We start from the raw sequence: 25646 nt of genomic DNA, 5'->3' as shown, positions 1-25646 counted from the left end.
TTGCTACTGGAGCAGCCAGTTTGGGAAGTTTCAAAGGATTATTAAACAGCAAGCACAAACTGCAAAAGCGCCAGCCCTTTCAGCGCACTCAGTGTCCGAATTCACTCCATCGTTTTCATTCACTCCTTCAAGTGAACTGTATTAGTGAAGTATTGTAGGGAACAGCGAATGAGGGTACAGGGGGCAATTTTGAACACAGCTCAGGTTTTCTCAAATATGAGGTACAGGAACAGGGAATGCCACTATTCTCCATGTGGATTTGGTTTGCAAACAGAATCAGGTCATTGGTGCCAGTTCCTGAAGAGTGTCTGACACCTCTGCTCTGCAGGTACATGTAAACATCTGAAATTTCCATGGCGTTATTAAAAACGCTGGTGCCAGGACCGCAGAGAACAAATCCCTGGCTAGACACTTGCGGCACACAATCAATACTCTGATTGGAAGATGTTTTTCTGGGGGGAAAAAATTTTAAAAAGCATGAAAGGAAATGGTGTAAGCATCTTATATCAACACTTACCGTATGAAGATGGGCTGAAATAAACTTGTATATATGTGCATGTGTATGTCTGAGCATGATCTCAGAAAGTTAAAGCAGTTGAGATCAAACAAGATTAAATAGCCATTGGGGGTCAGCAGTCTGCCTAATATTGCTGTGTTTATGTAGAACCAGGCCTTGTAAACTAAAAACACTCAGTCTGAGTTAGTGTAATATTAATACATTTTATTTAAAGGCACCTTTCTTTGCACTCAAGGACACCGTACAGGGATACATAAGACAAAGAATAAAGAATAGAACAACATTAAAAACAATAGAAAGAGGCAGAGCAATTGACATCAAGTGAGATAGGCAGTTTTAAACAGATGTGTTTTGAGTTGCAATTTGAAATGGGAGAATGAATCAATGTTTCTGAGTTGGGGTGGTAATGAGTTCCAGAGACGGGGAGCAGAGCGGCTAAATGCTCTGCTCCCCATAGTGGTGAGACGGGCGGGGGGGGCGGGGGGGGGGGGGGCAGACATGTGTATGGAGGAAGAGGATCTAAGGGAGCGGGTTCATTATTTCAATAATATGAACCACGTAATGAACCATTAGTCCAAGAACAAAAGGTCTGGCCGAACCAGGGATGGGCAGCGATCGGTCCTGGAGTGCCGCTGTCCTGCAGAGTTTTGCTCCAACCCTAATCAAACAAACCTGAACAAGCTTATTAATGTCTTCAGGATTACTAAGGCCACCGGCAGGTGAGTTTTGTGAGCTAAACTCTGCAGGACATAAGCACTCTAGCAACAACGTTGCACATCCCAGGGCTGAACCCTCTAAAGAAACTTTAGTACAATCCTGGTCCTGGAGTACCCCCAGCACTGCACATTTCAGATGTCTTCCTAATCAAACACACCTGATTTAACTCATCAGCTCGTTAGTGAAGATACCAATCACATACTTTCTTGAGTAGGTACTTCCTTTGAATAAAGTAATTACTTCACAACCGCTAAAAAATAATGTCCTTTATAGAATGTGTACGAATGTAATATTTACGTACTACTTTCGCCATGTTGTCATTATCGTGACATACTAGCATCATTTGCATCTCTTTACTGCCATTCATAAATCCTCTGTGTCCTAATAGGATAGTAACTTCATAATCTTGCGGGAAGTAGTAAGACATCTAGGGGAGAGCGGGATGAGTTGAGTCTTTAGATGAGTGCATGACAGTAATTTGTCCAACTAAAATATGTACATAAATTTCAGGATGTTGTGCATCCTTGTGAATAATCACTTTGGATAAAGGGTTATGCCCGGTTTGTCAAAAAAAAAAAAAAAGAAATGCTTTCAAAAAATGATTACCACAAAAAAAAGTGGTCTCTTGGTTCAACTTGCCCCCAGGGGAAAAATTGTGCCATTTATTATGCTGAATTAAAACTGAAAGCTTTTCAGCTCATGCTATATCAATGCAGGAGAAAATCAATAACAAACGACTTATTCAAATCTGTGTGTGAGCCTTGTGATGGACTGGTCATCCATCCAGAGTATTTCCCCATCCGTGGCTCAAGACATTGGGTTAGGCTCCAGCTTCTGTGAAAAAAAAAAAAAATACTGCAATTGACCTTGAACTGGGCTAATGCTGCATTCTTGCCATGTCGTAATTACCCTAAATAAAGCTCTTAAAAGGTAACTCTCGCCAAAATTCAATCTAGGGTCTTTTTGTTAATCTACTCGAGGCAAACTTTCATTTAAAAGCATAATTAATTTGGAAACGCCACTTTTAAGTTTTACCGTATTTTCGTTTTAGGTTAAATGCCTTTTGAATGGAAGTGAATGGGGCACTTTTATGATAACATCAGAAATCGCTATTTTTAAAACACTAAGAAAGTTTGACACAACATGAAGTATCACCATGGGCTCTACACATGAACTCGAGCATTGAGAACATTGTTTGTGTACAAAGAGTTTAATAAAAAGAAAGATTTTGAACAACTCACTGTGTTTCTGTCCGCCGGCATTTTGTCAGTCAAAAATAGTCGATCTCCGTAACAGGGAGGAGAGTAAAGATGGAAAGCTCCTAAAGCTTAGTTAAATATAAGTTCACAGATAATTTGTTGTTTTCTCGTTAGTGACAATCAATATTGACCTTGTATTTGAAAAAGGATCCTCATATAAGAAACAATACTAAAATTCAGAGTCAGTTCATTCGTATTCGGAAATCGACTATTTTTGACTGTCAAAATGCTGGCGGACACAGCTACAGTGAGTTGTTCAAAATCTTTCTTTTTAGTAAACTCTGTGTGCACAAACAGTGTTCTCAATGCTCAAGTTCATGTGTAGAGCACCTGGTGATACTTCGAGCAAAGTTTCATGTTGTGTCGAACCTCCTTAGTGTTTTAAAAATAGCGATTTTTGATGCTACCATAAAAGTGCCCCATTCACTCCCATTCACAAAGCATTTTAACCCAAAACGAAAATATGGTCAAACTTAAAATTGGGGTTTCCATTCTAATTATGCTTTTAAACAAAAGTTTGCCTCGGGTAGATTAACAAAAAGAGCCTAGGTTGCATTTTGGCCAGAGTTACCCTTTAATAAGGAATTGTGGTACTTTGATGTCACACTTGAACTGCACAAGGCCTATTTAACATTTTCAGAACAAAATCAAGTTCAAAATCAAAAAAACATAATATAATAAATTATTATTATTATTATTATTATTTTACTTAAACATACTTACCAATTATTCCATGGTCCTCTCTCCATCACAGGGTGAGTAAAATGGATGACTTTTTTTGTGGTCACATGACCAACTTTGCTTATGGTTACCTAGAAACAAGGGGTGGCTCAACTTCCCCATAGTCTCAAATCACCCTCTCCCCCTATACTGGGAATTCGGACATACTTCTTTTTTCACATACTTTTGCTTTTCGCCTTCTAAATAGTAGGAATGCAATCTCGGAGGCAGCACTCAAATATGTGTTCAGATAAGAGGGACATCGAAAATGTGCAGTGTAGACCAGGACCAGGAACCACTGCTCTAGCTTAAACTCTTAAAAATAAAGTTTCCAAAAGGAGATTTTCTCAGTGATGCCATAGAAGAACCTTATGGGTTCCCCTAAGAACCTTTCAGTAAACAGTTCTTTAAATATTTTTTTCTTAGTTTGAAGAACATTTTATTACTCTGAAGAACCTTTCTCCACTAAATAACCTTTTTGTGGATCGTTCGGACGATCAGACTTGGCTATGCGATTCAGTTCGCACTGCGTCCCCCGCAGGTTCAGCAGTGTCCGGTTTTCCTCAGTGGCAGACAAGGATGCTCCTGTCCTGCATGTGGAAATCGACAGTTTCAAAAGTCTACATGAAGTCAGGGTTATACAGTTCATACTTCATCGTCCCCAAAAGAGGCGTGAGTTACAACCTATCTTGGACCTGCTCGTTTTGAACCAGGCCTTTCACTAGCCCCCGTTCAAGATGCTGATGCAGAAATGCATTCTTGCGTACATTCGCAGCCAAGATTGTTTTGCAGTGGTCGGCCTAAATGACACTTTCTTTCATGTCTCAATCCTACCTCGACACAGACCGTTTCTATGCTTCGCGTTCGAGGGACAGGCATAACAGTACAAAGTCCTCCCCTCCAGCCTGTCCTTGTCACCCTGCGTCTTTACAAATATAGCGGAGGCCAACCTCACTCCATTGAAGGAGGCGGGCATTAGCATTCTCAACTATATCGACGTCTGGCTCATACTGACCCAGTCGCGAGATCAGTTATGCAAATACAGGGACATGGTGCTAACGCACCTCAGCTGCTTGGGGCTTCGGGTCAACTGCGAAAGTTGGAGTTGGACTCAGTCGACATGTCGGCGCGCCTCATGAACGAGCTGAACTTCCTGAATTCGTTCAAGAGCAGAACAGTGGTTCCACTGAAACTATTTCAGATTGATGCCGCTCAAATTGCTTCATATGAGAGTGCTTAAGCGTTGGCTTTACGACCGGGTCCCGAGATAGGCATGGTAACGCGGCACACATCGAGTGGAAATTACTCCGGTCTGTCCCCGGACTTTCAGCACGCAATCGGACCTGGCTTTCTACAGGCAGGTGTTCCCCTAGTACAAGTGTCCAGGCATGTTGTTGTCTCAACAGATGCCTCCAGCACGGGCTGGGGTGCTGGGTGCAACATGGGCATGCAGCCTCGGGCTCCTGGACAGGACCCTACCAGCAATGGTAGTCGAGTTGCTAGCTGTACATCTTGCCCTGCGCTGGATTCTGCCGTTCTCTGTGTGGCAAACGTGCTGGTCTGGATGGACAACACTTCGATCGTGGCGTACATCAACCACCAAGGTGGAACTTTCAAGCGCTGCCCCCAGAGGAGGCAGACCCAGCCCTCATGTTGCTATGTTCTGTTCGCGTTTTGCGTTTGTACGTAGACCGCACGCAGAGCTTCAGAACCTCACAACAGCTCTTTGTCTGCTATGGAGGCCAGCAGAAGTGAAAGGCTGTCTCCAACCAGAGGTTGCCCCACTAGATAGTGGATGTCATCGTCTTAACGTACAACTCTCAAGACGAGCTGTGCCCCCTGGGAGTAAGAGCTCACTCAACACTGAGTGTTGGTTCTTCCTGGGCGTTGGTGCACTGCGCCTCTCTGCCAGAAATATGCAGAGCTGAGGGCTGGGTGACACCTAACACATTTGCAAGATTCTACAATCTCTGAGTGGAGCCAGTGTCTTCCCGTGTGTTGTCTACAAATAGGTAATATGTGGGAAGGATAGATCGGTGTCTCGCTTGGTGTACCATTCCCTTCTGAGGACGGTATATAAGCGCTTATTCTGCTCCTCAGGCGAGTTCCCCGACTGGTGAACCCTGGTGGAATTCCTCCAGCATCGAATACGGAAGATGCAGCAGAGGCATCTGACGCCAGGTCTAGTACTTGTGTGTATGCCCGGTTGGTCAGCCCCTGTACTAGACTAGATGCCTAAATGTTGTGATCCCATATGTGTATTGTCCACGGTACGGCTTTTCTGTTGGCTAGCCTGTACCTTCCACTCTGCCATCTCTATAATGGTATTGACTCCACCACTGAACTAGGCGGGATTTACCACAGAGATCTTCATCATGTAGTACTGCTCTAGCGGTCAGTCCATATTTGCAACTCCACATTACCTCCTTACAGGCAGGATGTAACCTTCGTTTTAACTGTTTTCTTGAAAAGTTAAAATTTAATGAATCATCATTAAATGTTGATATTATTTACAGTATCATTTAGGGGTTTCACAACTACTGATTTTTGCTAGTCGACTAGTTTTGCATAACAGTCGACGACTAGTCGACTAGTTGTTCAATTATTTATTCATTAAATTGACGCATTAACGCATTGAGCATTGTTAAGGAAGACACAGAGGAAGGAGTTCTGGTGAATCATTGGAAATGTATTTTTGAAATTCTGAAATAACATAAATACATTCATCAATTATTATTTTCATCAACATGTGTTAATACAAAAACAGCAGCATTCATTTAAAACATTCTTGTAATTAAAACATTCTTGTTATGAACCGTGCCACACCACGCGCATCAGCGAACGTTGCAGATAAACATTGCATGGCTAGCCTCAGACAATAACATTGTCAACATCACAACTCTGAGTTTTGCATATAGTTTTAACTACATTTTTCATTGCATCTTTAAGCAAATATCATTTAAACATGTATAGGCCAATATTTTACCTAACGTAACCTCGGTTGTCTCTAGAAGAGGAAACGAGTATTGCGTAACCTGCCGTGCTCGCGCCCGCGCCCCGAGCTGGTCTCGCTTCAGTCGATGAAAACCAGCGTCATTGCCACGAATGGTTGCTGTTGACAGTGGGTGTTTCATCCTAAGATGATTATCCATTGCAGACGTATTGCTATTGTATTTTAGCACTGCTTTACATAACTTACAGGTAACGGTGGATGTGTCTAGTGTCTACATTTTCTGTTAAGTATTTCCACACATAGGATGACCTTGACCATTTTGGACGAATAGGTACCTCAACGCCTGACGCCATTTTGTTTCCGACTAGTCTATTAGGGCCGACAGCGCCGACTAGTGGTTGTGACAGTCGACTAGTCAACTAGTCGACTAGTTGATGAAACCCTTAGTATCATTACTGTTGGTAATAATATACAATTATGCCAAACTACTTCATATTATTTTTTTTTCATGAATTCAGAAAATAAAAAACACATTCATCATAGAAGAGTTGTATTCAAGTCACTGTATGTATGAATTGCATTTTCTAATACATTTTGGAATTAATGGAAAGGAGGAAGCATGAGTGTTATGTCATCAACTCCTTTGCTAATCTTCCCTAGATGAAAGTACCAGACATTCAGAGAGTGCAAATTAGTATAATTAATTATAGGACAAAATTTACACTAGATTTTATGACATCATTACTATCGCACTCAGTGTGTGCTAAATCTGTCTTCTTCATTAGCCATGGCGTAATTGATGAAAGCTCTCTCTTTCATCTTTTGTTCACCTCTCTGTGTAAAAGGAATCTATCATTCTCATGCAGACCACTTTCAAAAAGACTGACCCACCAGGCGAAAATGCTGGACTATGCAATTGTCACAGGTCGGGGTGGAGCGCCAGCGGGCCGCCCACCCCTCCGCCCGCGTGCCGCCCCTGAGGAGCTGACCGTGGGCACAAAGGAGGCAGACACAGAATTAAAAATAAATATTCTTTATTAAATAAAAACAATATAAAGTCCCTTCCACATCCTCTTTTCTTCGGGAGCAGGTTCTTCCAGCATCAGCAGGCTCTTCCAGCATCAGCTGGCTCTTCACTAGCCTCAGGCTCTTCCAGCATTAACAGGCTCTTCCAGCATCAGCAGGCTCTTCCAGCATTAGCAGGCCCTTCCGGCATTAGCCGGCTCTAGCATCAGCAGGCTCTTCCAGTATTAGCAGGCCCTTCCGGCATTAGCAGGCCCTTCCGGCATTAGCCGGCTCTTCACTAGCCTCAGGCTCTTCCAGCACCAGCAGGCTCTTCCAGCATTAGCAGGCCCTTCCGGCATTAGCCGGTTCTTCACTAGCCTCAGGCTCTTCCAGCATTAACGGGCTCTTTCAGCATCAACAGGCCTCTCCAGCATTAGCCGGCTCTTCAAGCGTTAGCAGGGTCTTCACTGGACTCAGACAGAGGGAGGAATAGACACGTGTAACTCACAGCATTAGCAGGCTCTTCACTGGACTCAGACAGAGGAAGGAATAGACACGTGTAACTCACAGCATTAGCAGGCTCTTCAAGCATTAGTAGACTCTTCACTGGACTCAGGCAGAGAATGGATACATGTAACTCACAGCGTTAGCAGGTTCTTCAAGCGTTAGCAGGTTCTTCAAGCGTTAGCAGGGTCTTCAAGCGTTAGCAGGGTCTTCAAGCGTTAGCAGGGTCTTCAAGCGTTAGCAGGGTCTTCAAGCGTTAGCAGGGTCTTCAAGCGTTAGCAGGGTCTTCAAGCGTTAGCAGGGTCTTCAAGCGTTAGCAGGGTCTTCAAGCGTTAGCAGGGTCTTCAAGCGTTAGCAGGGTCTTCAAGCGTTAGCAGGGTCTTCACTGGACTCAGGCAGAGAGAGGAATAGATACGTGTAACTCACAGCGTTAGCAGGCTCTTCAAGCGTTAGCAGGCTCTTCACTGGACTCAGACAGAGGGAGGAATGGACACGTGTAACTCACAGCATTAGTAGACTCTTCACTGGACTCAGACAGAGGGAGGAATGGACACGTGTAACTCACAGCATTAGTAGACTCTTCACTGGACTCAGACAGAGGGAGGAATAGACACGTGTAACTCACAGCATTAGCAGGCTCTTCAAGCATTAGCAGGCTCTTCACTGGACTCAGACAGAGGGAGGAATAGACACGTGTAACACAGCATTAGCAGGCTCTTCAAGCATTAGCAGGCTCTTCACTGGACTCAGACAGAGGGAGGAATAGACACGTGTAACTCACAGCATTAGACACGTGTAACTCACAGCATTAACAGGCTCTTCAAGCATTAGTAGACTCTTCACTGGACTCAGACAGAGGGAGGAATAGACACGTGTAACTCACAGCATTAACAGGCTCTTCAAGCATTAGTAGACTCTTCACTGGACTCAGACAGAGGGAGGAATAGATACGTGTAACTCACAGCGTTAGCAGGTTCTTCACTGGACTCAGGCAGAGAATGGATACATGTAACTCACAGCGTTAGCAGGTTCTTCACTGGACTCAGGCAGAGAATGGATACATGTAACTCACAGCGTTAGCAGGGTCACTGGACTCAGGCAGAGAATGGATACATGTAACTCACAGCGTTAGCAGGTTCTTCACTGGACTCAGGCAGAGAATGGATACATGTAACTCACAGCGTTAGCAGGGTCACTGGACTCAGGCAGAGAATGGATACATGTAACTCACAGCGTTAGCAGGTTCTTCAAGCGTTAGCAGGGTCTTCACTGGACTCAGGCAGAGAGAGGAATAGATACGTGTAACTCACAGCGTTAGCAGGCTCTTCAAGCGTTAGCAGGCTCTTCACTGGACTCAGACAGAGGGAGGAATAGACACGTGTAACTCACAGCATTAGCAGGCTCTTCACTGGACTCAGACAGAGGGAGGAATAGACACGTGTAACTCACAGCATTAGCAGGCTCTTCACTGGACTCAGACAGAGAGAGGAATAGACAGCTGCGACTGCGAGTGAACAGCAGAAACAACTCCCACACTCACATCTCCACCACACACTGTAAGGTTTCACTCGTGCTCATTTCCACAATAAAACTGCAATTCAACAGACTCAGTGCACCAAGGCTTCCGCCCGCAATCCAGCCGAAGTTCTCTCTGGCTCTCTCATCTGTCTCTCTCATCTGTCTCTCTCGTCCTCTCTCTCCCGCGGCCTCCCGCCGCGACCGCGGCCACGGCCGCTCACGTGCTGCCCCCTCGCCTGCCCTCCCCCGTCGTCTCCCTCTCTCCTTATATCCCATCCTAATAACAACGCGTCTCATAGTGCACAGCTGGCGGCAATTTCGGCTAATTATCCTGAGTGCGGGAGATTTGCGCTCGCCCGGAACTAAGCCGGTGTTCTCGTATTTTGGGTGCGGCGGGAAGCAAATCCCGGCGGACATTAGTTCCGCCTTGACTCAACCTAGAATTTTTCGTCACCCCGTGACACAATCACCCATCAATCCTCAAGACCACCAAAGATAAAGAGCAGGGAAGAGTCCATCCTGGCTTTTTGGGGATTATTGGAACCATCCTCAACCTACTTGTCATTAGTTTGGTCTACATGTATACTTCTATTTGAGACTAGACTATGATATGTGTGACCAAACTTTCCACAGGGGAACATTTACTTCCCAGACACTGAATCAAAGATTAAATACTGTATAGCATTTAGCAGTGTATTATCTCATAGACATTTGAACATTACTGAATTATGTGGGTAATTTACCAATCCAGACAGTAGGGGTTCAGCGAAAAATCGGCAGCTGGCAGCAGGAAGTAGCTGCCACTGGCAGCTAACGTCAGCTGCCGCTAATAACCGGAAGTCGGAGGTGGATGCCGCTTTTAGCAAGGCAAATAAATTATTATATCAATGTATAGATATAATTTTAGTACTTATTTAAATAAATTACTTAAATTTGTAATTATTTTGTAATTGGTTTAAAAAGGTTTATCAAATATAAATTAAGTAACAAAGATCATAGACATAGTACAAAAAAACAAACATTAAGCTACACTTGAAATTATGAATTTGTATGTGTATAAATATAATTTGTGTACATGTTTGTCAAATAATGAAATATATACATAAATGAATGCCTATATAATAATATTGTATATTTATTAAACGTACATAAACATTCATTAAACAAATAATGAAAGTCATGTCTAAAAGAAGAAAAAAAAAACATTTTCTCAATGACCTTTATTTAAAAATCATATTTTGCTATCATTTAAGTTCAGTTTTACATTTGTAGTATTTCAATACATTCTTGTCTTTGTTTTATAAAACAGCTGTAACTTTGAAAACAGGCTTGATATTTGTTGCTCTGAAATCGGAATGAACAACAATTCTGAACTAGATGTTAAAGTTCATAAAAAACGAAGTTGGCTTGAAAAAGAAAGTTTGAAAACGTTTTACAATGTTCTAGCATGGTTTAACATGATTTACAATGTTTCTAGTGTTAGGGAATAACAGCTTAAAGACCCAGGACCAGATATGATGAAAGAAGACCAGGAGTCGTGAGGTTCAATCAAATAAGTAAAAATTTACTGAAGAATAGTTTCATCGGTAGAGCCAGGCGTCAAAGTCTCACGGGGTCGCAAGCCAGAGACTCTACTGTACACAAAATCTCACACCAGTTATACCATTTCCAAGGGCATGATTGACATCAGTACATACAGGTTGGCTACTTCTCATTGGCAAAAGAACAAAGTTAAAACTAAAAGTTAATTCTACACTTATGGAAAGATAGGAGGGTAAGTCGACATTGTCATCCGAGTCCAAGATGGTCCGGTGATGACCTCGGAGGTCGTAGAAAGGCATCTTGGGGTCAGCTGCTGCATATCACAAGACCCGCACAGAGCATTCAACACACACACACAAAAACACAATGGAATCGCAGTTCCTCCAAAAGTAGTACAGTTAATGTTCACTTTAAAGAAATACACATAAAAGTACAATTCTGTGAATCAGATCACGTTTAACCCCTGTAACCTTAAGATTAGTAAGAAAGACAGATGTTAGAAAAAGATAAGTTAGAAAGAAATAAAAGAAAAAAGAAATACAGACAGACGTTAGAAAAAGAAAGAAAATAAAGAAAGACAGATGTTAGAAAAAGAAAGAAACTTTAGAGTAATGTTGCTGTCAGAGCATAAACAATATCTGCAATATGAATAAGTTACGACGATAAAAGTTCAAAGCAAAGGGAGACTTTTTTTTTTTTTTTTTTTTTTTTTACAAAAATCACTTTAAGGACTACAACAAACAACTGGTGGGGACTACACAAGCTTCCTCCTGGGCTAGTGACATCACCAACCTTAACACACACACACCTGAAAAACAAAATTCATTGGGATCAGCCTGATGTCTTTTGATAATTATTATGGATGTTGGGTTGTCCGTAAAATAAATGTTATGGGGAAACAAAACTACCGTAATAACTTACTATAAGCATGAATACACTGCAGTCCACAGATCCCAACTGAGCTGGAACATCCTGGAAAAAAAAAAAAAAAACTAAGAAAAACTAACATTTTATTTATACACTAAAGATAGCAAAGAAATCAAAATTGTTGTAACATGAAATCAATACCTTATTTTTAACAAGCTTCCAAGATCCCGGATCCATCTTTATTGCAATTGAGCTTAAAAAGAAGGGGGGAAAAAGCTAGTTATTTTATACACACGAGAAAAAGAGAAAGAGAGAGATGAACTCCGTGTTGAACCACTTAGCCATGTTGCAGCAGTAGACAGTAGCATACCTGAACTAGGGAGCAGGTGTAATTTTTTTTTTTAAATGCCACTGTCTATGCCTATATAAAGCCAGAGAACAAAGTGTTGAACTGAACCACTGGACTAATATGTAAAACTTTGAAGCCCGGTTTCACATATAGGGTTTAGATTATGCCAGGATTAGGCCTTAGTGCAATTAGGACTTTTATAAATATGCCTTAGAAAAAACGTTACTGTTGTGAATCTTAAAAGAAACAATGGCACTGATATTTTAAGATACACAAGTGTAATTTGCTTTCAGTTAAACATGTATTTTAGTCTGGGACTAGTTTGAGCCTTGTCTGTGAAACTGGGGGTGAAAGTTATATGGAAAAAGTGAACAGTTCCAGTATATTTTGAATAGATATATATAAAATAATTGTATATATATATATATATATATATATATATATATATATATATATATATATATATATATATATATATATATATATATATATATATTCAAAATATACTGGAACTGTTCACTTTTTCCATATAACTTTCACCCCCAGTTTCACAGACAAGGCTCAAACTATGAGACCAGAATATGAATATATATATATTCATATTCTGGTCTCATCTGGTGATTGGGTCACATCCAAAACATGATCAAACTAAGAAAATAAACAGACACTGAAATGTCAAATTTTCAATACAATCTAGAATTTGTATTAAAAAAAAAAAAGATAAATAACAGAATGCCTTTTGCCTGCTTTTATCAAGACAGGATATAATACATTTGAACATTATGTTCATTATGTGAAAACATACCAGTGAGTTTGGTTGGTTTTGCAACTGGAAATATGGGGTTTCCTTCCTGGCACATATGTTTGTCCATCCCCAGCAATCTGTGACAGGCTGTGGTGAACTTGGTAAAACTACAAAAAAAAACAGTACTTTAGAATATGGTGAAGTAATGTTGATTAAAATGGAGTTTTGTATTAAAACATAAGTTAGATCATTTGGGATATGTTTTGTTAGCATTGCACGTGTATCATCAAGGCTGAGCTTGTCAATTCCAATAAATCAGCATGAGCTTTATTCTAATCAATAGATTAAGTTAACATGTTAACAAACGCTAATATTTAATGATAATGGTAACGTAAGTTAGTATTTGAAGTTAATGATAGCCCCTCACAAACCAGGAGCACACGGTGCACAAGCTGCGTTTCTACAAATGATTAAATTAACCAATTCAACTTAAGTAGTCACAGATACACTGTCTCTAACATAAAGTTAAACTCCAACGTACAGAGCAACAATTATTTATTAATCTGATAATATACGAACTTACCGAGCCAAATACCGCCGCCATTACTGAAGATTCGCCGGCGCCACCATTGGACGCTGTCCAGTGTTGCCAGATTGGAAATGTCCAAGTATCGTACCAGAAGCTCAAAATTATCGTATTTGGAAGGAAATGATCGTACACGAGTCAAGAAGAGAGGGAGGGGGGAGGGGGAGGGGGGGGGGGTACGGGTGACTTGGGTGTTCTGATTCGGTTCGGGAGTATAGATAAAAACCCGCCCGCACTTACAATTCATTGGTTGGGTCCTTACATGCGCTTCGTGAGGCACACTAGCACACACACGCAAGGTCTCTCGCTCCCTCTCTCTACACGTTCTTCCCCCGGTAGACGTAGAATCCACAGCTAGATCAATGAGAAAGCCCTATTACAACGACCATCATTTAAAGTGTCACACAGTTCTGAAATTGTCGTACATTATAGGATTTTTTCCATTATTGATCGTACATCGTACAGAGGTCAAAATTATCGTACAAATACGATAATTATCGTACATCTGGCAACACTGCTGCTGTCGCTTGACTTCCAGGTAAATGTGATTGGTTGCTACTACGTTGGACGATACTGATTGGCTGCCACGAAATGGCAGGTCCCTCCTAATATGGCAGGGCTTCCGGCTGTCAACGGCAGCAACTTCCTGCTGCCAGTGGCAGCTACTTCCTGCTGCCAGCTGCCGATTTTTCGCTGAACCCCTACTCAATCCAGATCTGCCTTTTGGATACAATAGATTGATGATTGATGATTGATGACTTTTTACATTTCTAATGTTTTGAAGAATTCTCTGTAGTACTACTTTTATAGAACTACAGTGCAGGATATAATATCATGCAAATGAAATACTTTGACCATCAAGACAAAAATTGATCGCTGTTAAGCAAGCTTTCTCAGCCATTTCAGGTGAAAAGATTGTATGTAGTAATTCTATTGTATGCCCTTGTTAGCATTATGCTAAATTTAGTAGCCAGCACTTTTGAGGACATTAGGACTAACTCCCTCTATAACACTAATGCTAACATTAACACTTACTAGTCTTAACATAAACTGACCCTAACTCTAACCTGTTTTGCCACCATTAATTCTAGCTCACATTCATTCTAATTCTCATCTCACTGGCTTACATTAATGCTAACAATTTCACTATTTCCACCCAACTAACCTAACACTAATACTAACACAAACTAGCCACTTCATTAATAATAACATCAACTCTATACGACAACAACAATAAAATAATTCACCAACCCTGAATAAAAAAAGCAACAACATATTACTGTAAACATGGCTGTAAATACACATTTGTGTTCACAAGAAGGAACTGATTTAGCAAAACTGCATGTTATACTTTTCTGGTTCAGTCAGATTTTTGCAGATTTTGACTAGACGTATACATTATTAGGGGTTGTGATTGTTAAAGTAAGGAGTAGCCATCTGTGATGTTTCTCTGAATGTCTGGACTTCTCAAAATAAAAGCAATAGGAGGGAAGTGGTTTTCTATGTTAAGTTCCTCCCCTGTGGGAATCAGGCAGCTGGGCATCAGCTCACACTGGGTTAATTAAAGGAGATGTGACATCATCTTTGCATTAATGTATCCCTACTGCTTCCTTATCATTGTGATGTGTCAAGCCCTAAAGCTGAACGATGGAAAAGCATGGAGGCCTACTGACAAGCCTTCAGCAGCCTTCGTGAGAAAAGCAGACAGAAAGAGGAGGTGGAGGATGAAGAAAAAGAACATGAGTGGGAGAGAGATATAGAGAGTGAGAGAGAAAGAGCAAACATATGATTGCTCTAATTGTTTGCCCTGTTTGCTCTCTCGTTTTTATACTACTAATATTTGGAAAAATATAGGCAAAATAATTACATGAAAAGCTGTTTTATTATGCATGGTTGCTTATATAATTAAGCATGCATTTAACAGGGTTACCAACTCTGAAATTGAATTATTTATTTTGGATATTGCCATATTTATTATAAATGATTTATCTGGTAACACTTTATTTCGATGGTGCACTTTAGACATTCTACTAACTACAAGTAACTTTGAACAGTTACTGTAGTTACAGTACATGTCAACTAACTCTCATTAGAGTATTAGTAGACTGTCTGCTTAATATCTGTTAACTCTTTATTTTGATGCTTCCCAACAGACATTCTACTGACTTGTAACTTTGCAACTACATGTCAACTTATTCTGCTAAACCTAATATCTAATCCTAACCTTAGTCTACTACTAATGACAGTTAGTTGACATGTATTTGCAAAGTTACTTATAGTTAGTAGGAAGTCTAAACTGGACCATCAAAATAGTGTAAAAAAAAGAATGTGTCCTCATAATCTTTAACTTAAATAACTTCCACTTTCTTTTTGCATTGGCATCTATTCACTTTTCCGATGATGTGTTTACTGGCACGAGGGTGGGATAACCTCACATGAGCTTGACCAATTGCAACCCCCAACCATCCAATCAATTCCATTTACAAATTATGAGATAATTTATACAAAAGTAGCAAATTTAAAAAATAAAAATGTATACATTGGCCTTAAAGGTACAATATGTAAGAATTTTGCATTAAAATATCCCATAATCTCAAGGCCAGTGTAATATATTTTGTTAAGTTGATTACTTACAATATCCCAAATGTTTCCAACTATTTTTAAATCGTGAGAAAATTGCGATTTTAACCAAGGAAACGGGGCGTTAGAGCAGGGGGGAGCTGGGAGTCGCCAGTCAATTGCGTCATATCCGCTTTACCCTCGGTTTCCGCTCGTGGACAAATGCGGAAGTTGTAGTTGTAGCGTCTATCAAGCAACAAACGTTAGCTTGTATCTTGCAGTCGTTATGGAACACAATTATTATTTACCGATTGCAGCTGGTTCTGTCGACAAAGCATGCTTAATTTTATATTTTCCAAATGTAGCATTCGGTAATAGTTATGTTTATGTAAGGGAAGTATTATTGCTTTAGATTTGTGTTTAGTTTATTGACATTGTTTATCACGTCTGGTGTTTATGGCCATGTAAATAAATATAGCATGTGTTATACTAAAGATTAATCAGTATTTTGGCAAATGATGTGGGTATGTTCGAATGTACTTTTACAACAATTGTTTAGAACACGTAAAACTGTGCCGCGTTATCACAACAATGAATTCGACATACAGAAACATCTATGATAACCAATTTAGTATTAAACCTTACTTTTCTTGCGGTTAATTCATTTTAATGAAATAAAAGTGTGATGAGGTTCAAGAGTCAGGAAAGAAGAAGACAGGGGTCGGCGTGACTGGGACTCGTACTTTATTAAAATAAAGCAAAACAAACAAAAGTCGTGCACAACGCGCATTCACTGTGGCAACCGCGAAGGCACAAAACAGTTCAAAAATGAGAGCTTGGATCCACCGGTTTTCTTTCTCTGCGTCCAATTTTCTCTTCAGTCTCTCTCTCGTTCCAGCGCGCGGCTTATAAGCGGTCTCTCCACGCGGATCACAGCAATAAGACACAGGTGTTTGTCATTTGCTCTTGACCTACTGGCGGGGCTCGTCTCTTCTCTCTCCCATTACAGACCGCGCTGAACCACGCCCCCCTCGCCACAAAAAGCATGTCATTATAAAAATAGAACTTAGCCTCATCCATGAACATGATTTTTCGATTCCCGTCTGACTGATTTACATCATAGACTGTAAAAAATAGATTTACATCCACGGTGGAGTTTAAAACGACAGTTCCCATCATTCCACGCTCCTTCACATCGTCATCAAGCTACGCCGTTGTTGTTGTTTGGAATGTAGCGCCCTCTAGCGGCAAAAAAATTATTGCATATTGTACCTTTAATTGGCCTATATATAGTAAATCATTTAATCCTTTAACACTTCCCTTTGATCACCTAAAATACATATTTAAAGGGGTCATGAACTGGATTATTTTATTATTTTATAATGTTTCTTGGGGTGCGCTTATAATGTTAGTATGATGTTTACATCATACATTTTGACATAATTTAGAAATAATGTGGAACGATGATTATGATAAAAGAGAAACGATCCCCTCTTCAGTTCAGGCGACTGGAATTGTTACTATCGCAGTATACGAGCCTGTTATAAATACACGCACACCTGCATACTCGCGCTAACCGAAAGCTATTGTGTTTTCCCCTGTGGCTCAGTGGCAAAATCAAAGGCTTTAATGCGGGAGACCCGTGTTCGATCCCAGCGCTCGGGGCAGATAAAACTTATGCTGCTTGTTTCTCCGCGGCCAGTCTTTCTTACTAACAGAAAGCGAACCCGCCTCTCGCACCACACCTACTCATGGTGCTCGAGTATTTATGAGCTTCTAAACACTAGAGAAGAAAAGACGGTTAAGTCCCGCAGCGCTGCGGCTGGACCACCGCCAAAGCTTCACGCTCTGTCAGTCCCCGTTGCCACGGCTACTGCAGCTGTTTACCTCGCAGTCAACGAGCCGGTATATCTACCCGCTCGCCTGCGCGCAACCGCCGTTCTCACGGCAACCCAGAGAAATTTCAAAAGAGCATAATGTCTGGTTGCACGGCTGACGCCGTATGTGTTTCAAGTGCAGTGAATGTGCCCACGTTTCTGTGCTCGCCCCTGTACACAAGCACTATACATCCCATGTCTCTCACAGAGCCCACTCTCATAAAGCAGGCAAAGCCGCTCTAGTGTTAAAAGTAGGTCACGTGTCCACTTCCCCGTGCCCACACCTACTCACTGCCCGCTCTGTCACACGGCCTCGCACGACCGGTCATGTTTTGAATGTAAGTCCTGTGCCCGCCCTCGAGCGCTCACACATACTAACGAACATTTCCGCCCCCGACGCCGCCATCGCGCGTCGCGCCTCACACTTTATGTTCCCCGTCCAAAGCTAACGGGACACTGTGTGTAAAACGGCCAGCTATCGCTGCATGCGATCCGCCGTATCTAAGCACCAAGAGTGTGCGCGCCGCGCCCGCCCCTCCGTTTCGAGCTCTCGAGCCCGCGATGCGCGGCGATCGGAGCCCGGAGGCCATTCTGCCCCTGGCTGCACACGCAAAAGCGTGGGAAGCTATTCCAGGCGCATCAGAATGGGTGCTAAGCACAGTAAAAATGGGCTATACTCTGCAGTTCGCTCGCCGCCCTCCGCCCTCCGCGCTTTCAGGCGCGTACCAAGACGAGAGTGAATGGAGAAGTAGCACATCTACTTCGCGCAGAAATAGCACACTTCTGGGCAAAGGGGCTATAGAACCGGTTCACCCTTCTATGAGCGAGTCAGGCTTTTTACAGCCGTTATTTCCTCGTTTCCAAGAAGGACGGAGCTCTCAGACCGATTTTGGATCTGAGATATTTGAACAAAGCTCTTATGAGAAGACCGTTCAAAATGCTCACAACCAGGCAGATCCTCGCGCAGATTCGCCCGAGGGACTGGTTCATCTCTCTCGATCTGATAGACGCGTACATTCAGATCCAGATAATACCCCGTCACAGGCCATTCTTTAGATTCGCCTTCGACGGTCAGGTATATCAATACACCGTCCTGCCGCTTGGCCTGTCTTTAGCACCCCGTACATTCACGAAGTGCATGGACACGGCTCTCGCTCCCCTGAGAGGGCAGGGAGTGCGAATTCTAAACTATCTGGACGATTGGCTGATTTTAGCACACTCATCCGCCACAGAACAGTGCTTCTCAGCCACCTAGAAAGCCTGGGGCTTACGGTCAACTGGACCAAGAGCTCGCTAGTGCCCAGTCAATCAACCTCTTTTCTGGGTTTGGATCTGGACACTGTAGTGATGACGGCCCGCCTGTCGACACAGCACGCGTGTTGCATTCGACGCCTGGCCGCATCCTTCCGGCCGGGCAGCACCGCACCTCTCAAAACATTTCAGAGGTTGCTGGGTTGTATGGCCTCAGCTGCAGCAGTGCTTCAGCTGGGTCTCTTACGAATGCGCCCGCTACAACGCTGGCTGAATGCCCGAGTGCCTTACAGAGCATGGGCTTCCGGCGGCATCCGAATAAGAGTGACTCAGAGCTGCGTTTCAGCACTGAAGCCCTGGTTAGCGGCCGACTGGTACCAGCGGGGAGTGACAATGGGAGCTATCTCACACCGCAAAGTTATCTCGACGGACGCTTCCACCTCAGGTTGGGGCGCTCTTTTCGAGGGCAAACCGGTTTTTGGCCTGTGGTCAGACCAGGAAAAATGCCTCCGCATAAACTGTTTGGAGATGATAGCGGTCGAGAACGCGCTCAAGCGCTTCCTCCCATTCATACAGGATCACCATGTGCTAGTCCGCTCGGACAACATGTCCGTGGTATCCTATGTGAACCGACAGGGCGGTGTCAGATCCAGGAATCTGTGCAAGCTGACAGAACGCCTTCTCGTGTGGGCTTACCGCTCGCTGCGCTCGCTGAGAGCCGCGCATGTGCCGGGCCACCTGAATGTCGGTCCAGACAGACTGTCCAGGGACAACAGAATGGTCCCTGCACCCCCAGACAGTCCAGTTTCTCTGGCGCCTATTCGGCAGAGCGGAGATCGACCTCTTTGTGTCGAAAGACAACGCTCACTGCCCGAAATATTACTCGAAAAGCGAGGACGCGCTGTCCCAGACATGGCCCAGCCTCCCTCTGTATGCTTTTCCTCCGATCTCCCTGTTGCCACAGGTCATTTCGAGGATCAGAGAAACGCACCACTCAGTGCTTCTGATAGCCCCGCGCTGGGAGAACCAAACTTGGTACCCAGAGCTAGTGAGGCTGTCGCACTCATCCCCATGGCCGATCCCGGTGAGAAAGGATCTCCTCTCCCAAGCCGGTGGATCGATCTGGCATCCCCATCCAGAGCGTTGGTCTCTGCATGCATGGGTGATCAACGGATACCCGTTGACCTGTCAGAAGGGGTCGTGAACACAATCACACAGTCTAGAGCCCCCTCTACGAGATGGCTCTACGCGTCTAAATGGTCGGTGTTTTCCAAATGGTGCGCTACTAAAAGCTTGGATCCACGCGCATGCGGGGTCCCGCGGGTGCTCTCCTTCCTACAAGAGCTGTTGGAAAAGGGCAGGTCCCCTTCCACGCTCAAAGTATATGTGGCGGCTATTGCAGCGTTCGTGGAGACGGCACGCAGCCGGGCAATAGGAAGGAATGAGCTCATTATCCGCTTCCTCAGAGGAGCTAGACGGATGAACCCCCCGCGGCCCCCCTCGGTTCCTTTTTGGGATCTGTCCTTGGTCCTGGGGGCCCTGAAGGCTTTTCCCTTTGAACCGCTCGAATCCGTGGATTTAAAGTACCTGTCGCTTAAAACCGTTTTTCTGATAGCTCTGTCTTCAGTTAAACGTGTGGGGGATTTGCACGCGCTATCTGTTAGCCCTGCATGTCTTGAGTTCGGACCGAACGACTCGAAAGTCATTCTCAGACCGAGACACGGTTACATCCCCAAAGCGATTGGAACCCCTTTTAGGGCACAAGTCATTTCCCTTTCGGTTCTGCCAGCATCCGACAATGGGGACAGTGATAAACTCCTATGCCCTGTTCGGGCGCTGAGAGTTTACATCACGCGCTCCGCCGCTTTCAGGCGTTCAGAGCAGCTCTTTGTTTCCTTCGGCGGACGCACCAAGGGTCTCGCCGCCTCGAAACAGAGCCTGTCCAGGTGGATAGTGGACGCGATTGCAGCAGCTTATGCCTCCAAACACCTGCAGTGCCCTCTGGGTATCAGAGCCCACTCTACTAGAGGCATGACCTCGTCGCGGGCCTGGTCCAGCGGAATTTCTATCCACGATATTTGTATGGCAGCGGGCTGGGCCTCCCCATCAACATTCGTGAGGTTTTATAACCTGGAAGTTCCCGCCTTACAGGCAAAATTATTGTCAGTATAAGTGACATGTATGCTCTGCCCAGTCTCTCATGTGCAGACTACGTTCACATGCTAACGATACTTCTGGTATATACTTAGGGTGAAGTGTTTTTTATACTCAGACCGGCTGGGCCGCTCTGTTTCTCATTCCCCTCTACGCGCTGTTTTACCGGTGCTGGCCCGCGCTGCTGGCCGCCCGTATTCCACTATGTAGCGCAGGGGTTTATTCTCTTCATGAAAGACCGACTATGTCGCTCTTTTCTTACCCTAATGAGTGCTTATGTACTGTGTGGCCTCGCTCTGCCGGCCCTACTGTTTTGCACTACTATATGCTTATAGACCGGCCGCGCCGCTCTATTTTATAGACTGAGTGAAGTGCTTTGTGCTGTGCTGGCCCGTCTCTCCGACCGGCCACATATTCCAGCAGTATGTTTTCCCCGGTCTTTCTCCCTGGGATTCATGGGCTGGATGCTCGGCGCACACGGCGTTGACAAAGGGTTCCCGATGCGTAAGCAACTTACACAATACGAGAGAACCTCTCGTAAGAGAACGTACTCGGTTACCAATGTAACCTCGGTTCTCTCTAGAAGAGGGAACGAGTATTGCGTAACCTGCCGTGTCGCGCCACAAGCTTTTGCGCTTCAGACTGCGAAAACCAGATATTTAGCCTGTGAGCGCTGGTTATATACACGCTGGCCACACCCATTCTGACGGTTAGAAGGGTGTGGAAGGGTGTGCCCTCATTGGAGGCCGCGTATCAGAGCGCTCACTGATAGGCTTAAGCAGTTGCCGCCGAGCAGCCAATGAGCACGCTTATACAGCCTGCCTAGGTCTGCCGGCTGCCGCACTGCGTTGACAATGAATACAAAATTAAGGATAATTTTTGGCTTCAGATCTCGAAGAAAGAAGACTTTCCCGATGCGTAAGCAACTTACGCAATACTCGTTCCCTCTTCTAGAGAGAACCGAGGTTACATTGGTAACCGAGTACGTTTTTATCTGCAGGCATTCTGGTTATTGAATGAGGACACTTGATGAGTCTGTAGAACTTTGCATCACATGTATATGTATATGTATATGACAAATAAATAAAGAAACTTGAAATTGAAAAAAGCAATATTGAAGCCTGTCCTGCTGCATTTTTTAAATATAGGTATAGGCTTAGTATAGGCTATTTTAAATACATTTAGTCAAATGGAGAATCCGGCAGTAACTACACTGATTTAAATTTCACAAGCCTTAAAGGGCACCTATTATGACTCTTTTCAAAAGATGTAAAATAAGTCTCTGATGTCCCCAGAGTATGTATGTGAAGTTTTAGCTCAAAATACCCAACAGATCATTTTTCACAGCATGTTTAAATTGTCATTTTTTGGGGCTCAGAAAAACGCACTGTTTTAGTGTGTATCCCTTTAAATGCAAATTAACTGCTGCTGCCGGCCCAGGGGGCGGAGCCTCACGAGCTCCTGCTCAGAAGAACCAGAAGGACAATCTCAACAGAAACTCTCAGTTGCGGTGTTCATTTCGACTGGGAGTCGGACAATAATGCCCACAGAGCCAGAGAATATATGCTGTATAGAGATAGAACAGGTATAGTTTGGTTTAATTATGGTTATAATTTATTTGTCATCTGCTTTTATCCATCTTTATTGATGTACAATAAACTTTATTAAACTCATCAGTATATGTTTGATCATCATTCAGACAGCAGACTTGTAGGCTATTAATAAATAATGGATACATACAAGCAGATGACAAATACGTTATAATAACCGTAATTAAACTACTAAACTATACCTGTTTCATCTCTATACAGCACTCTGACTCTGTAGGCATTATTGTCCGACTCGAAATGAACACGTTACTTAGAGTTTCTGATATTATCACCATTCCGTGAGATGAAATTGTCCTGAGAGACTGAGTGCAAGCTCATGAAGCTCCGCCTCCTGTGTCGTCCAGCAGCAGCTTATTTGCATTTAAAGGGCACACACTAAAACATCACATTTTTCTGAGCCCCAAAAAATGACAATTTAAACCTGCTGTAAAAAATGATCTGTTGGGTATTTTGAGCTGAAACTTCACATACACACTCTGGGGACATCAGAGACTTATTTTACATCTTGTGAAAAGGGGCATAATACGGGACCTTTAATAAACTGGTAAACCTTATATCCGTAAAACGACTCGATGAGCTGTGATAAAATGCGCGCTCTCACTTTCATTTCTGCCTTGGTCAGTAATGTTAGTCCTGTCGCTCTGAAGACTGTAAGCTGGATCACGAACAGTACAGATCCATCCTCGAGTAGCAACGAGAGTAAATGAAGACTGCTATGTTCATTCTTACATCCAACAACAACACACCTCAATCGCTTAGGAGACATTCTTGTCTACAGCTGCTCAAGCGTCGAAACAATGGCGGACTCTATGTCCAGCTCACTCAGGGCGGGTCTATGCTCAAACTGAAGTGTCAATCAACCGTCGTGGGAAGGGCCTGTGCAATTCTACGTCACATTGCACCGAATCTGAGAACAGCTTTTTCTGAGACAGTGCTTATGATTTATGGAGATTGTAAAAAAAACACTGGGTGGATTTTTATCATTCTAGGGTGGTTTTGCTCACACACTGCCAACACACATTTATGTTCAAACACCATGTAAAAGTGAATTTTGCATAATAGGTGCCCTTTAAAAACAACACATCAAGCTGAAAGCAATGCATTTGATACAATACAATGAACCGGCTCCTAAGAGGCATTCTTTTAGGAATGGTGGGGTTACACTTGTCGCCTTATATGTTATTAGTTCCCTGAAATTTACTATATGATTTTGATTTAATTAAAAACAGCTGGCTCATAAGAGTCGTTCGGGAATCGGACTGATCGCTGTTTGTTTCATGAAACGGAAGATACGATAGTCTTTTCATCCCTATTGTGTCATATATCCGAGTGAAACGACTTCTGTACTTCTTGTAGGGCGGGATGGTTATAATTTGCTATTGGTCAATCTCATGTGAGTGACAGGTTGTCCCGCCCTCGCTCCAGTAAACGTGTGGAATAAAAATGTGGGGGAGTGCATTGGGTTCAGGCCAAATTCCGAGCTCGGGGACCTCTTCTCGGACAGCACGCCAAATATGCATATTTTATACTATATCTGATTATTTGTAACTGTGACCTCGTAAAAATAATTATGTACAGTCACAATTGGTTAAAACAAAATATATGTGCGTGGTGCATGGCATTAATTTCCATCTTTACTCTATGTAATGGAGCATATTAAATTCATTGTGCTCAATTCAGTCAATCAGTGATTCTATTTATAGCTACACATCCATAGCTGTAGGCATACTGTAATTGTAGCATTTTGTTTTTGTTTACAACGTGGTCACCTGTATTCAATGGTTGGCCTATAAAACTCAAATGGCATATTTGTTACAAAGAAAGAATTAAGAAACAAAGGGATGGTTCGGAGTAAAATCAACCTAGGGTCCATTGCACCATGACCTCGAGCCAAACACCCCCCAGAAGCCTTTTTTCCCTTGGTTGAACATTATTAAAGTTAGAGCTTATTTAGAGAAAGCAGCCGGACGGCTTAGAGCAGGATGGATCCTATGATGTATCTCATAAATTACCCCACTAATAATGCCCAGAATGGTACCAAACTTCTACAGTAGAACAAATAGGTTCTGTACTCATAAAACGAGGCATTGGAAAGTTTGTAAGTACATCAGGAGTTTATTTAAATAACACTTGCCTGATGGCTTATGATACTGCTAACCCGGACGTCGACGTCACTTCAGTGGTTTGGGAAAAGCACGTAAAAGTACTGGCAGAATGCGATGCATAACGACAAATTATTATTTTTTCCGAAGTGTTAAAAACTTATTGTTAACTAATAATTGTTGCAAACTGGTACCACCAACAAAATATTAGTGCATTCCTGGAACACTACTCGTTACACTACATCCTTATACATCGCTTTCTGCCAGGATTTTTACGTGTTTTTCCCTGGTGTTTGGCTCGAGGTCATGGTGCAATGGACCCCTAGGTTGATTTTACTCCGAACATCCCTTTAAAGAAACTAAGAGTGTTATTTTCCAGGGCTGAGTTGGCAACCCTGCTTTTAGTGTGTGAACTTTAAAGAAGATTCACAACATGACAAGGTGCAGTAATTCTTATTATTTTTGATCAAATGACAAGCCTACTGCTCACTTTATATTAGCCAACACAACATAAGAGCAATGCTAAAAACATTGTTTTACACTTTTTTTTTTTTTTTTTTTTTTAAGGAACATTTTTTCAGAAACGCTTTAGCTGGAATGTAGCAAGGTTTGTTGATAAGGAAAGAAGGAGCTTGAACATTGTACAAAATATCTCCTTTTGTGTTCCACAGATCAAATTAAACACTCAAGTAAGCTTTACAAAATCACTTTTACAGACTCATGCACTCTTGCATGTACTGTAGGTTCAAAGTAAACTGTATTTTCCAGACACTAATGATTCAAATTCTCCATGAAGGATGAACATGCTCAA

At 42.9% G+C, this 25646-nt stretch overlaps 1 long non-coding RNA gene across 4 annotated transcripts; it reads right to left on the bottom strand.

Moving 5' to 3' along the window:
• Window positions 1-7185: 7185 nt before the first annotated feature.
• On the bottom strand, window positions 7186-9435 carry LOC308698464. 4 transcript variants are annotated; one of them, XR_014031062.1, is made up of 8 exons: window positions 9125-9434; window positions 8907-9023; window positions 8748-8818; window positions 8638-8656; window positions 8457-8517; window positions 8241-8338; window positions 7740-8139; window positions 7186-7638 (listed from the first exon to the last, which is right to left on the bottom strand). It is a non-coding gene; the product is annotated as an uncharacterized lncRNA (long non-coding RNA). The 4 variants fall into 4 exon arrangements; XR_014031061.1 differs by lacking the exon at window positions 8457-8517 and having other exon boundaries at window positions 8241-8415; window positions 8559-8656; window positions 9125-9435; XR_014031063.1 differs by lacking the exon at window positions 8638-8656 and having other exon boundaries at window positions 8457-8596; window positions 8693-8763.
• Between the last annotated feature and the right edge of the window lie 16211 nt (window positions 9436-25646).

Source organism: Scardinius erythrophthalmus, assembly GCF_964197995.2.
Source record: "Scardinius erythrophthalmus genome assembly, chromosome: 11".
Taxonomy (NCBI): domain Eukaryota; kingdom Metazoa; phylum Chordata; class Actinopteri; order Cypriniformes; family Leuciscidae; genus Scardinius; species Scardinius erythrophthalmus.
The sequence above is the reverse complement of the archived record's forward strand: the minus strand, read 5'-3'. Positions and strand labels throughout refer to the sequence as shown.